The following is a 14,600-nucleotide window of genomic DNA, read 5'->3' on the forward strand; positions in this document are numbered from 1 at the left end:
ACAACGAATTGCAGCTAGACTTCTCCCTCTGCTCAATCGTGCTTCATTCACTGCCCTTCTACAGGTGTTGATCCAAAGAGCACTTCCTAATAAATCTTTGGCATACTGATCTCCATCTGAGTCTGCTTCCCTGGGAACTCATCTTGCAACATAGTGAAAGTGGGGAAAACGGTCAAATTATAAAAATAATGTAAAGGTAGGGCCAAGAGGATTTTACTAACTGATTGGATGGTGTGTGTGAAAGAAAGCTAGGAATCAAGAATGATGCCAAGTGGAAGGGCACTTGATTCTGAATAAGTGAAAAGATGGAGTTACCATCAACTGAGACAGGGAAAGCTGAGTGGAAGAATTCTGAGAGTGAGATCAGGGGCTCAGTTTTCAATATACTAAGTTTGAGATATCTGCAAATTATCTAAATGGAGATGTTGAATAGGCAGTTGGAGATAATAGTCTGGAGTACGAGAGAAACGTTTGGACTGAAGATACAAATTTGGAAATTATCAACGTACAGATGGTAATGAAAGCCATAAGATAGGTGACCTTGGTGAAATCACCATGTGGGTGAGGGTAACTGGAGAAAAGAAGACCAAGAACTGAGACCTGTGACACTCTAACATTAAGATATTAGGCAGAAGAGAACAAACCAGTCATGGAGACTGAGGAGTAACCCAGAGAGGCTGATTTCCCATGATGCTAATGAAGGGCCTTTAGGACCCCTCATTAGCATGGGTCCCTCTGAGTGCTGAGAACTTCTGGGAGATGGTGTATTGTAAGTAATGAGAAGAAGTCAGGTTGTAATCAGAAAGCATTTCCATATATGCATTTCTAGGAAACTGCCTAATAGGGTCTCAGAAAAAAGGGACCTGAATTTCTTATGGTTCTAATAACTTGTTATGATTTTTCTCCTTATTCTCAACAATTATACATGTTTTTGATTTTGTATTTAACTGATTTTGTGTTTGTAATATTATATTGTCTTTCTTAAAGAGGCCCTCCAAAATTGTATAAGTTTTAGGTTCTCAAAATGCTGAATTTGCCTCTGGTGACCAGTAAAGTAAGAGAAGAACCACAGTGTGGTGTCTTAAAAGCAATTGAAGAAAGGGCACAACTAGGTCATATGCTGTTGAGAGATCAGTTAAGGGGAGGATTGAGCCGTGGTCATTGGATTTAGTTATTGGTGACCCTGACAATAGCAGTTTCAGCTCAAATGGTAGGACACCATACACCATGTTCAGTATCTGATTTTTTTTTTTAACTTAATAATGTACTTTAGAGATCTTTTCATACCAGTATATCTGAATATACTGCTGGTTTATATAGAACTGCTTCATTTTAAGGACTACGTCGTATTTCATTGTGGGTATACACTAAAATTTATTTAATGGGTTAGTTCCCTACATACAAACATTTAAATAATTTTCACTCTATCCTATTTCTGACAATGCCAAAATAATTAGCCTTTTACTGTGTAATTTCACACATATATGAATATCTCTGTAGGACAAATATATAGAAATAGAATCGCCCAGTCAAAGGGTATGTGCATTGAAAACTGTGACGAATATTTGGCTATGTATTCACATTTTTTTATCTTTTATTTAGCATTTCTTTATGTTTGTAGTAGAAAGGGGGCTATATCGGTAAGCTCAATCCCTTATGTTGCCTGGCTATTAATTTTCCATTATATATTCTAAATGATTATTTCTCAAATTTAAAAGAGTAGATGATTTTAATACTTTATTTGGTAAACAGGCATTTAACTGAATTATCTTATTAGTTCTAATGGTTTTCAGTTAATTCCCTTGAATTTTTATTTACCTATACTTGACAATAATTTTGTATCCTTTCTGATATCTATAACTCTTATTTTTCTTATCTTATTCATTGGCTAGAAATTCCAAAATGACTCATATTCTTTGCTTGTTTTAGTGGGAATATCTCTAGTAGTTCAACATTAATTAACATTAATCTACATTAAGAGGGCAAATGTTGATTTCACAAAAATATTATGTATATGTCAAAAAATATACTTCCATTCTAGTGCACAGTTAGTGCAAAAAAAGCACGTTAGGTTTCATAACAATGAGAATATGCTTAACACTACTGAGCTGTACACTTAAAAATAGTTAAGATAGTAAATTTTATGGGTTTTTTTTACCACAATTTAAAAAAATAGATGTTGACAATCCACCAACTGGGAAAAAAATATTTGCAAATCATATATCTGGCAAAGGGTTAATCTCCATACGATATAAAGAACTCATACGACTCAACAACAAAAAATCAAACAACCCAATCAAAAAATGGGCAGATGATATGAACAGACATTTCTCTAAAGAAGATATACAGATGGCCAATGGGCACATGAAAAGATGCTCAACATTACTGATGTCAGGGAAACATAAATCAAAACTACACTAAAATATCATCTTACACCAGTTAAAATGGCTATAATAACCAAGACAGAAAATAACAAATGTTGGAGAGGTCGTGGAGAAAAGGGAACCCTCATACCCTGCTGGTGGGAATGCAAACTGTTTCAACCACTATGGAAAACAGTATGGAGATTTCTCAAACAACTAAAATAGAAATACCATATGACCCAGCCATCCCACTACTGGGTATTTATCCAAAGAACTTGAAATCAGCAATTCAAAGAGACTTATACACCCCTATGTTCACTGCAGCACTATTCACAATAGTCAAGACGTGGAAGCAACCTAAGTGCCTATTGACTGATGACTGGTTAAAGAACATGTGGTATATATATAAAATGGAATACTACTCAGCTACAAAAAATGACAAAATTGTCCCAGTCACAACAACATGGATGGACCTTGAGGGTGTTATGTTAAGCGAAATAAGCCAGACAGAGAAAGACAAACACTGTGTGATTTCACTCATATGTGGAAGACAAACAAACATATGGACAAAGAGAACTATTCAGTGTTTACCAGGGGGAAAGGAGGTGGGGTGTGGGCACAAAGGGTGAAGGGGCACACCTATAAGATGACTGACAAATAATAATGTAAAACTGAAATTTCACAATGTTGTAAACTATCACAACCTCAACAACAAAAAAATAGATGTTATTAAATACAGTCTCAAATATGTTTTGGCCATCTATTGATATAATCATATATATTTTGTGTGTGTGTGTGTGAGGAAGATTGGCTCTGAGCTAACATCTGTTGTCAATCCCCCTATATTTGCTTGAGGAAGACTGTTGCTGAACCAACATTTGTGCCAATCTTCTTCTGTTTTATGTGGGATGCTGCCACAGTGTGGCTTGACAAGAGGTACTAGGTCTGTGACCAGGATCTGAACTTGTGAACTCCAGGTCACTGAAGTGGAGTGCACAAACATAACCACTACCCCCCTGGGCCAGCCCCTCATACCATTTTTTAATTGAGATATAATTGACATATAACATTATATTAGTTTCAGGTGTACAATATGATGATTTGATATTTGTATATATGGTGAAATGATCATAATCATATTTTTATTTTTAGACCTATAAATGTGATGAATATTTGTCAATAATTGAGTAAAATCATTAGGTTCTAAAAAATTCTCAATCTATAAAGTGTTATCCGATGAGTAAATACTATTAACTCTTCTCTTGTCAAACCTTCCTGTACCACTGTGGTGGGAGAATAACGGCCCCTAAAGATGCCCACATCTCAATCCCTGGGACCTGCGGACATGCCACCTTACACGACAAGGAATTTTACAGATGTGATTCAGTTGAAGATCTTTAGATGAGGAGATTATTTTAGGTTATCTTGTTAGGTCCAATGTAATCACAAGAATCCTTATAAATGAAAGAGAGAGGTCAGAGTCAGATAGAGATTTGAAAATGTCATCTGCTGGCTTTGAAGATGAAGAAAGGAAACACGAGCCAAGGAATGCAGGTGTATTCTGGAAGCTGGAAAAGGAAGGTGACGTATTCTACTCCAGAGCCTCCAGAAGGAACACAGCCTTGACAGCACTTTGATATAGCCCACTGAAACCCATTTCAGACTTCTGATCTTCAGACTGTAGGAGAATATATATTTCTTGTTTTAAGCCACTAAATTTGTGGTACTTTGTTATAGCAGCAATAACAAACTAATACAATTAAATAACTAATAAAGTAATACAACTAATAAAATAATAAATGAATACAACTACTAATAAACTAATACAATTAAAGAAAAATGATGCAAAAGAAAAATATACTTGCAAATATCTTTCTATGATTGCCTAGAGGGGAAACAATTCCTAAAGAAATGTTTGTACTTACTTTCCCGTAGTAGGCTAATGGGAACACAGTCATGTTAGGACAAGCTCTGTGCTCCTCGAGTCCCTGTTGCCCTAGAGAAGACAAGCTATCTGAGACTGCTCTAAAGAGAACATTGGTGACTGTAAGGTGACAATGCCAGAGGTGGTATGTCAGACATTATGTACTAGGATGCCACTCCAGCATGCAAGCAAAGAGCTGCCAACTCCTACTCTAACCTGAGTTGTTGTTTTAACTTCCGACACTCCAATTTTGTATCCAGAAGGAAGCGATAGTCCAACTGTAAATTTGCTAGAAAATGTTATGATTATATGAAGATGACAATTTCAATCAATTAACTAGAAAATTTAACTTTGATTACTTACTAAGTAAAAAATTGATCTTTATGAAGATGAGGTTATACATGGTAGTGACTTACTTTATTTAGAAGAACTGTAAGAAATTGGATGTGTAAGTCTAAATTATGGTTTATACAGCAGAATTATACCTAAACTGTCTGCATATAGCTGCAAAAGATTTACTTGGGCCTATAGCCTTCTTTAGTCTCTTGAAAATATATTTATGGTGAATGTTTCTGAGAAATAAATTAGTTATTAATAAAAAGTATGTAAGAAATGATGGCTATCAATTGGACAATCACTTTAACTTCAACTATTACACAACTTTTTCATTTGTGGTGCTCTTGCATTTTTATCCAAAGCAATTTGGAGAATTTCAAATGATAAATTTTTAAGAATGACTTTTGGAAACACTCTGCCCTGATTTAAATTTCCATAAATTAAAGGGCAATGTGGCTTACAGGGCTTGAAAATTGGACAGACTGGCCTGGAGTTCTGGCAGCTGTCTGAGCTGGGGCTCTGAGCCTCTGCTTCTTCATCTGTAAAATGGGAATAAGGCTACCATACAGCTTGTTGTAAGACTTAGATATAAAACCCAGGAAGCGTCTAGAGCAGATCCTGGCACCTAAAGCTCTCCATAAATAAACGACAAAGATAGTGCTGATGATCACACCTGCAATGATTAGAGAATACTGGGAGAAAAATAAAAAACCAAAACCTTTTCTCCAGTCTAGTTTCTTGCTTAGGCATGGGCTCTCATCTTCTCACCACATTCTTATGGAGAAAAATAAACTTTTAAAATCCTTCCTTTCTCTGTCCCTCTGACTTCCAACCTATATATCCTTCCTGTGTTTCTAATCTTAATTCCCGTATCATCGTGCTTGTAACTATCCAAAGCCTAAAAACTCAGTCATTCTTGATTCTTCCATCTCTCTCAACCTGCATATTTAGCCAGTCTCCAAAATCCTCCCTTATTCCACCTTTGGTAACTCCTTCCTTCTTTCCCTCCCTCCTACCTTCCCTCCTTCCCACAAGTCTTTATTGAACACCCACTGTGTGGCAGGCATTGTTCTAGGCATTGAGAATACAGCTATCAACAAAAAAAACCCCCAAATCCCTGTCCTCATAGTGTTTATGTTTTTGTAAAGGGAGATAAGGGGGAAAAAAAGCAAAATATATCATATGTCATATGGGGTTAAGTGCTATGGAGAAAAATAATGCAGACACAGGAATAATGCATGTGCACATGCACATGTATATATTGGGAGAATTTTGCTATTTTAAATAGGTACCTAAAAGTGGTCAGGAAATGAGCCTGAGCAATAAGATGTTCGAAGGGAGAGGTCTAGAAAAAGATATAAAATTGAGATTTGTCAGTGTATAAGAGGTATTTAAAGCCACGAGAATAGATGAGATCACCAATGGCAAGGGCAGGAAAAGAAAAAAGAGGTCTAAGGACTTGTCTTTGGGGTACTCTAGGGTAGGACAAGGAGATGAGGAGAAACAGCAAAGACGAATGAGAATGCCAGCTAGTAAGATAGAAGGAAACCAGAAAGCATGATATCTTAGAAGCCAAGTAAAGAAAATAAAGGAGAAGGCAGGATTAACCGAATGACCAAACAGATAAAGTAGGATGAGAAGTGGGAACTGACCATTGGATTCAGCAATACGACGTCACTTGTGACGGTAGTGGAGCAGTTGGGCAAAAAAAGTCTGATTAAGGAGGGTTCAAGAAAGACTAGGAGGATAGGAATTAGAAACAATATCCACAGATTTTTAAAACAGTTTTGCTGAATAAGGGAACAGAGGAATGGGGCAGTAGCTAGAAGGGATATGGGATTAAGAAATATTTTTGTTTATTTTGCTTTGCTTTCCAGATGAGAGGAATGACAGCCTATTTGTATACTGAGAGGAGTGATCCAATAGAGATGGAAAAATTGACAATGGAAAACCCAGCAATTGCACTGCCTTTGAGTACCAAGGGGAGATGAGTTTTAGTGTCCAAATGGAGGGATTGGATTTATCATAAATAAAAGCAAGGCCAGTTTACCCATAATAACAGGAAGTGAAAGCTGAGTATACAGGTGCAGACGCAGGTAGGTGGATTACACGTGGTGCTGAGAGTATGTGCGGCTTCTTTTCGCAGAGCTTTTTTTTTCAGAAACAGGACTCTAAGTCATCAGCTGAGAGAGAAGAGGTGGAGGTCTGAAGAAAGAGGAGGTGTGAAAAGCCATCTAGGAGAATGGATGAATGATTGGACTAGGGAAATGAAGAGGAATGGCTGACTCTCTTGAGGTTAGCAGTCATGAATTTAAAGTAAAACCACTAATCATGGCTGCATGTTTTTCTCCAGCTGTGTTCAAATGCACACTGCAGCCACATAATTGGTGGAGAATTGTATTTAACTAGAGTTAAGGTTTTATCAAGTAATTACTATTAGAAAGCAAAAGAAGGGCAAGGGAGCTGAACAAGTATTCAAGAGGAAGTGATTATAACGATAGGTCATGGAACTAACATGTCTTTCACATTTGTTCTCTCTTATCTATTCACACAGACTTTGCTCTGTATCAGGTGCTCATTAACTCTAACCTGAACTGCTGGAGCTGTTCACTGCTATGCTAAGCTAGTCTCTCCTCACCAATCACAGCATGCACAAGGTTCATGTCTATTTTTGTTTTTCCCATTCTCTTCCTAATTCCTTGCCTTTAAGAACCAGACATTTCTTATAGCATTTCTATTCTGAAGCTAGTGCTAAAACTGTACTACTCCCAGAATTTATTTCCCTTTTAATTGTATTTGCATGGAACATTATATAAACCTCTATCAGAGCCTTTATCAAATTGTATTATAACTATCTATTTGCTTTTCTCCTCATTTTCCAATCAAATGTGAGCTTAATAAACATCTTCTTGTGCAGCACCTAAAACAGTGCCAGTATCAGAACAGACTCTGAATACTTTGACTAAATGGATATGTGAATAAAGGATATCTGACTGCATCTGGGCCTTTCTTAAACCCATGCAATGGCATTAAAATATCAGTTACTATGGCATACTTTAATATGTCAGTACTGCTACTGAGCATATGCTAGATAAACCAAGCACATGATAGACGATTTGTTGCACAACAGAAAGAATAAATTCCACTTCTTCACTTTACTAAATAGGAATTCTTCCCTATGGATATTTTATACTCTTTGGACAATAAGTTAACTCTTGTAGGTTGTCATGATACCATTAAGTACTGGAACCCAAAAATGATATTGTCAAACTATGCAATTTACTTCCATGGAATAAAGGGTGTCTTCTGTTTAAACACATTTTAAAACTCTGACATAACGTAAAACTTTCAACATCACTAAGTATTTTTAAGAATTTCATGCAAGATAAAAACTAAACTTTGGATTATTAAAAAATTGACTTCTTACTCAAACATTATTTCGATAATATTCATTACTGTTGCCTATAAAATTTAGGTTACCAACATGAGTCACCCGGGAGCAGTGCCTGTGTATCCTTGTAACACAGGCCCAGATTTTCCTTAAAGAGGGATTACTGGAGGTTTTCTCATCTATATATAGACATAGCATGCCACACACCTTCTAATTTTGTAGTCTAGTCACAAAACCCAATAAATGGGTTATGACCCAGCGTGTGGCCGAGAACATTAAATTCACTCCATTATCACCAAGAATTTTCCCATAGAACAGCTGTGTTGCTAGGCAGCTCTGCCAAAGGAAAGCCTGTAATTAATGATAAGAAAAGGCTTTCTTTTGTCTTATCTCACACACACACACATATACACACATAACATGTGTGCACATATATGAATAAATTTTTTTTCCCAGAGAAAATCAGAACTCAATTTCTGATAACAGAATATTGATTTTAATGCATACAATTACATATATTACTTAAAATTAACTTTAATAATTCAGACTAAATGTAAAGTAAACAATTAAAAGGTATGATCATGGAAAGTGTTTTCTTAGTAGTATCCACATGAGAAAAATTTAGTTCTGCATAATTTCCAAAGACAGAGGTACTGTAATTATCCTTTTATTTATGTTATAGGAATAAAGACCCACATTAAAGCTTATTTAGTGTCATTTCCAAAGTACTAAAAGCAGCAGAGGCCATGAGATCTGTGACTGAAAAAGTTATGTGAAACCTAAAAATAATATAATTTGGACTAAAATATTGACAAAAATGAAAAATGAAAGTTAAAGCTCCTATAGTACTTATTGTCTGTGACATGAATTTAACATCCAATGCTATACATAAACACTTTAAAACAATTTCAAAACATTTTTTTACCTTCATGTCTTGCCTCCTTTGCTAGAATATAAGCCCATGAAAGGTCGTATCATTTACATATAAAGATCAATAAATATTTACTGATGATTATTCTGCTTTTTCTCAGAGAATGCAGCCATTGTTTGCAAATAATTCTGTTTGTCAGACTTAGTCACTTTTAAGTTTTCCAAGTTTATGTGGGACAGGCAAAAATGAATATACCCTCAAGGGTTAATTCTGGCACTCTTTGGAGAACGTGTTACTGCTCTCATCTAAAATGATACCCTCACCGACCCTGTTCACCAAATGAGGCAGATTTGTTACCTGACAAGTCCCTTTTACCACCACCAAAGAGCCTTTGTAGTTGTAACTTCAAATTTGACAATGCTCTTCTCTCCAGTCACCAATGGGGATGAAATTGTCAAATTAACGCTCCATGCACTGAAGTAGAGTAGCCAACACACCATAAATCATGCCATTATTGGCCTTTGGTTAATATTATATTTTATGTATTCACATGTTTAGTGTTATAACAGTTTCATGTTAAAGATCAAAATAGTTATTAGCATAAAAAGAACAAAAAAATTTAACTAGTTAAATTTTGCCAAGCAGTAGATATTGAGTTTATTTGGTTTCATTTGTTTTATGTTTAATACTGTGCAACATTAACTAATCTGTTTCCCTGAGGAGTCAGTTCATAAAAAGGATCCATCATATCTAGACCCAAACTCTTCACTGAAGGAAATCTAGAGCTTCATACGACAGTAAAACTTTAGTCAGCCAATAATTCCTATATTAAGCTTTCAGATAAAAGAAGAAAGCTTCCTTCTCAGTAAAAAAAAAAAACCCTATCAATGGAAAAAAGTATATGACGTTAAGATAAATTTTTATTCAGTATGCTATGCACTAGAATTAACAATGAAGACCAAAACACTTATGAAATTTAGATGGCAGAGACAATTACAAAATAATCAAATAAACTATAATGAATACTATAAATAAAAAGCATGGAAAGTACTACATAGTAGTTTACAAGCACATTTTAGATGGCCATCACCTTGCTGTTTGTGTTAGAAAGTAGAAAGTAGGCCAGGGATGATGTATCTGAGTAAGTGATATTTTAGCTAAGAGCCGAAATAAATATGGAAATTTACAAGCAGAAAAGGAGAGAGTAACAGTCTTTTACATCAAAGGAACTGCAAGTCTGATGGCCCTAAGGTAGAAATGAGTATAGTGAACTTCAGGATTGAAAGATTAAGGTAGTTGGAATATATAGTGCCAGAGTGTCAGAGGAGAGCAGAGGTGAATGCTGAGGCTGGAGGGGTAGGCCAAGTCATGATCCAGCAATTCCATTGGTGGGTATATATCCAAAGGAACTGAGATCAGGATTTCATAGAGATATCCGCACTCCCATGTTCATTGCAGCATTATTCACAATAACCAAGATATGGAAACAAGGTAAGTGTCCATCAATGGATGAATGGATAAAGATGTGGTATGTATATATATATACATGTATAATGGAATATTATTATGGAATATATACATATAATGGAATATACATACATACAATGGAATATTATTCAGCCATGAGAAAAAAGGAAATCCTGCCGTTTGCGACAACTTGGATGAAACTTGAGAGCATTATGCTAAGTCAAATAAATCAGACAGAGAAAGACAAATAGTGTGTGATATCACTTATATGTAAGCCAGACTCAGAGAAACAGAGAGTAGAGTGGCGGTTACCAAGGGTTGAAGGGTGGTGGAAATGGGCAGATCTTGGTCAAAGGGTGCGAACTTCCAGTTAAAAGATTAACAAGGTCTGGGGATCTAATGTAAAGTATGAGGATTATAGCTAATAATACTGTATCATATACTAGAATGTTGATCTTAAATGTTCTCACCACAAAAAAGAAATGGTAATTATGTGATGGGATGGAGGTGTTAGCTAATGCTATGGTGGTAATCATTTTGTGATATATAAATGTATCAAATCAACATATTATATACCTTAAACTTACACAATATTGTATGTCAATTATATATCAATAAGGATGGGGGAACAATATGAAATTTCCTTCAGCAACTATTTGGTTATCCTAGAAAACAATTTGTATGGGAAAAGCAAGATGGTATAGGATATCTGCTTGATGTTTTCCTTTATTTACCAATTTTCAGAATAATAAGTTAGTGCTCTAGCAAATTCCAAAAATGACCAATGAGCTTTTATTTAAAGATCTCATTAATGAACTCATGGATTTTAACGTATTTGATGTGTTTGGAAGAAGACATTATACTTTTTGATGTTCAAATTGTCCCATCTTTGGCTACAGGAGCCTGTTTCAATTGTGTATTATTATATAACAAACCATGTTAAAATGTAAGTGGTTAAAATAGCAAATAAAAAAAGACCACTCTGACTTCAGTGTGCAAAATGGACTAAAGGTGGCCAGTATTAGGCAAGAGAGACGAATAAGAAGACTAATTCACTTTTTAGCTGTAGTAAAGAAATGTAATAAAGACCCACAGATTAACACAAATAAAATTATTCTGTCTTTGGGACAAGACCAATAGAATTTTCTTACATATGAAATTATGAAAATCTCAACAGACAGAATCAAGAAACTAATAACTCTTGAGAAAAAAGAATTTTAAAATCTGGGTTTAAAAAACCACACCAGAATCTGTAATCAATACGTTTATGCAAGAAAACGAACTGCTTTGCCTTGTGTCAAATAGCAGTTTTTTAAAGGCTTAATGTAATCATAACGGAGTCCTCAAGACAGGCTAATCCAAACCTCATTTTAATGATAGGGCTATGAAGGCCCATGGAGGTATCGTGAATTGCCCAAGGCTACAAAGACATTTGAGGAGAGAACTACTGGAACACGAGTTAAATGAAGGAAAAAGATACTATTCAATATTTACTTCAGCACTTTGATTATATTCTCTCACCACCTTCTGGCCTCCATGGTTTCTGATGAGAAAGTCACCTCTTAATCTTATTGAGGATCCCTGTGTGTGACAAATCACTTTTCTCTTGAAGATTCTGAGATTCTTTCATTGCCTTTGTCTTTGGATAGTTTGACTAGACGTATCTGGGTTTGGGTGTCTATGTATCCTAGTTGGAATTCACAGGGTTTCTTGAGTATGTAGATAAAAGGTTTTTGTCAAATTTGGGAAGTTTTCAGACATTATTTCTTCAAATAGTTTTCTGGTCCTTTTTCTTCTTTTCTCCTTCTGGTACTTCCATTATACATATGTAGGTGAGCATAATAGTGTCCTATGCTTCTCTGAGGCTCTATTCATTTATCTCCGTTCTTTTCCCTCTGTTCTTCGGATGGCATAATGTCTACTGATCCATCTTCACGGCCACTGATTGTTTTTCCCTGTTCAAGTCTACTGAGTCCCTCCAGTGAATTTTTCATTTCAGTTATTGTAAATTTCAACTCCAGAATTTCCACTTGGTACTTTTTAAATAATTTCTGCCTCTTTATGGATCTCTATTTGATGAGACATTGTCATCATACCTTCCTTGACTTCTTTAAGCATGGTTTCATACAGTTTTTTGAACATATTTACAACGGCTGCTTTGAAGTCTTTGTCAAGTCTGACATCTAGGCCTTCTTACAGGCAGCTGGAGCTTGATGCTGTTGTTTGCTTGTTTATTTGCTTAGTGATTTGGTTGGAATATTTTAACGAAGTTTATTTCTCTCACAGTGTGAAACCTCTGGTGTTCCTCAGAGGGGCAGCCTTGGGTATACACACAGTCACTCTTTGATGACACTGGTTTTAGCAGGGCTCTCTTTGATGGCTCTTTCTCTGATCTCTCTGTTAAGTTTTCTGCCTCTAGTGGTATCACAACCAGAGGCTAGGCTTCACTAATTGCCAGCTGATTGCTCCATTGTTTTCAACAGTGTTCTCAGGCATAAATTATACCACAGTGTGATACAATTAAATTTGGAATCCTTTGCAGAAGTCCTTTTTGAGGCCAGTCTTTGAGGTTTGTTCCTACCCCAGAAGGACTCTTCCTAGTTGTCTCTATCCCTGGTCTCCCTGGTAAGCTAACTGCTCATGATTTAGCTTCTCACTCTCATGGAGCTAACTCCCTCCTCCTAATTGCCTACCATTAAAATTTCCATTGTTTTATAGAGCCTTAGTAGGCTTGAACTTTACCATACTTCATTTAAAGTCAGTTCTTTGAAGGGAGCTTCAGAACTCTCTTTTCTTATGCCTGCCTCTACCCCTGGGCAAAATCTCTGAGGCACTACTCTGGAACTGGAGGTGGGGACAGTGGCCTACTTCTCTTGGAGTGACACTTTTGCTTTCTGCAAAAGGCACTGAGTGGGGACAGTAGCCTCTGATTTTCTCAACTTGCCTCTCCCAATATGGAACTTCCACTATGAGTAAGATGGGGTGTGCGTAGTGGGGCCAAGTATTTACAGCCTTTTGAGAGTAGGCAGAGCTCTTGGGACAGGGGTCTGCCCTATGAGTGGAGGCTGGTGGAAAAAGGGAGCCCCCAACTTTTTGTCAGCACCTCTGGAATTTACCATCTGCAACACAGAGCTGAGGGGTACAAGACATACTGGCTACCTGCCCCTCCTATGGAGATACTATAGCCCTTGACTAGAAGCTAGAAGGAAAGGGAGCCCCATCTTCTTGGACACACTCAGCTGAATTGAACTTCCATCATGCTGATCTGGGGGTGAGGGGAGGGAGAGAGTGCCACAGATTGTTCTTATTGAGATTTAGTAGCTTTTCTTGAATAAACGTTTTTTTATTTGCAGACATGATATGTGACCTTAAGACAGTTTCTGGATACTTTAAAGGTTTATTTTTAAATTATTTTCACCATTTATTGTTTTTCTGCTGGGTATAGTTGCATGGAGCTCCTTATGCCGCCATTCCAGATGTGATAATTTCCACTCAATATTTCTTAAGTACAGAGGTTATCAGTAAACTAACACTACTATATAAATGAAGCATTAACTTTACCTGTATTTTCAAAATTTTACTAAATACTAAGAATTAGGCACTGGGCTACTATTAGCTACATAAGTAAAAAAAACTTTTAGAAGATTTTTATATTTTCCAACTTTTAATTAATAACTAACTTTATATTAAATAATGGGATTTTAAATCTTTACTATTTTTTAAAATAAAAAAATGGTATATTTGAAATCATTGATATTCTCTTAAAATTATTTCTAGGGTTATTGCAAATTTCAATTTTATTTTACTTTATTTATTTTTTATTTTGTTTTTTTGCTGGGAAAGATTTGCCCCGAGCTAACATCTGTTGCCAATCTTCCTCTCTTTTTTTTCCCCTGCCCAAAGCCCCAGTGCATAGCTGGATATTGTAGTTGTAAGTCCCTCTAGGTGTTCTATGTGAGCCATCGCCATAGCATGGCAACTGACAGACGAGTGGTGTGGTTCCACAAGTGGGAACCGAACCTGGGCTGCCAAAGTGGAGTGTGCCAAACTTTAAATCAGGGCTGGCTCTCAAATTTCAATTTTATAAGTAAATTTTATAAAGTCTTTGGATTTCACTCTTGGAATATATGATTAATTAAACCTTCTTAGAGATTCTTATTTAACTCTTTTTTCTTCAACACACACATACTACCACCACTATCACCAAACAGAAACCTGTTAATCTAAACAGCCAGGGCTGATTTACAT

The 14,600-nt window shown here is 36.1% G+C and overlaps 1 protein-coding gene across 7 annotated transcripts in view; it reads right to left on the reverse strand.

The window, feature by feature from the left end:
* The window catches only part of TBC1D19 (TBC1 domain family member 19), a 140,786-nt gene that overhangs the window by 38,054 nt on the left and 88,132 nt on the right, over positions 1–14,600 (reverse strand). The gene's annotated exons all lie outside the window — the stretch shown is intronic.

Source organism: Equus caballus, chromosome 3 (genome assembly GCF_041296265.1).
Source record: "Equus caballus isolate H_3958 breed thoroughbred chromosome 3, TB-T2T, whole genome shotgun sequence".
In the NCBI taxonomy this organism is placed as follows: Eukaryota; Metazoa; Chordata; class Mammalia; order Perissodactyla; family Equidae; genus Equus; species Equus caballus.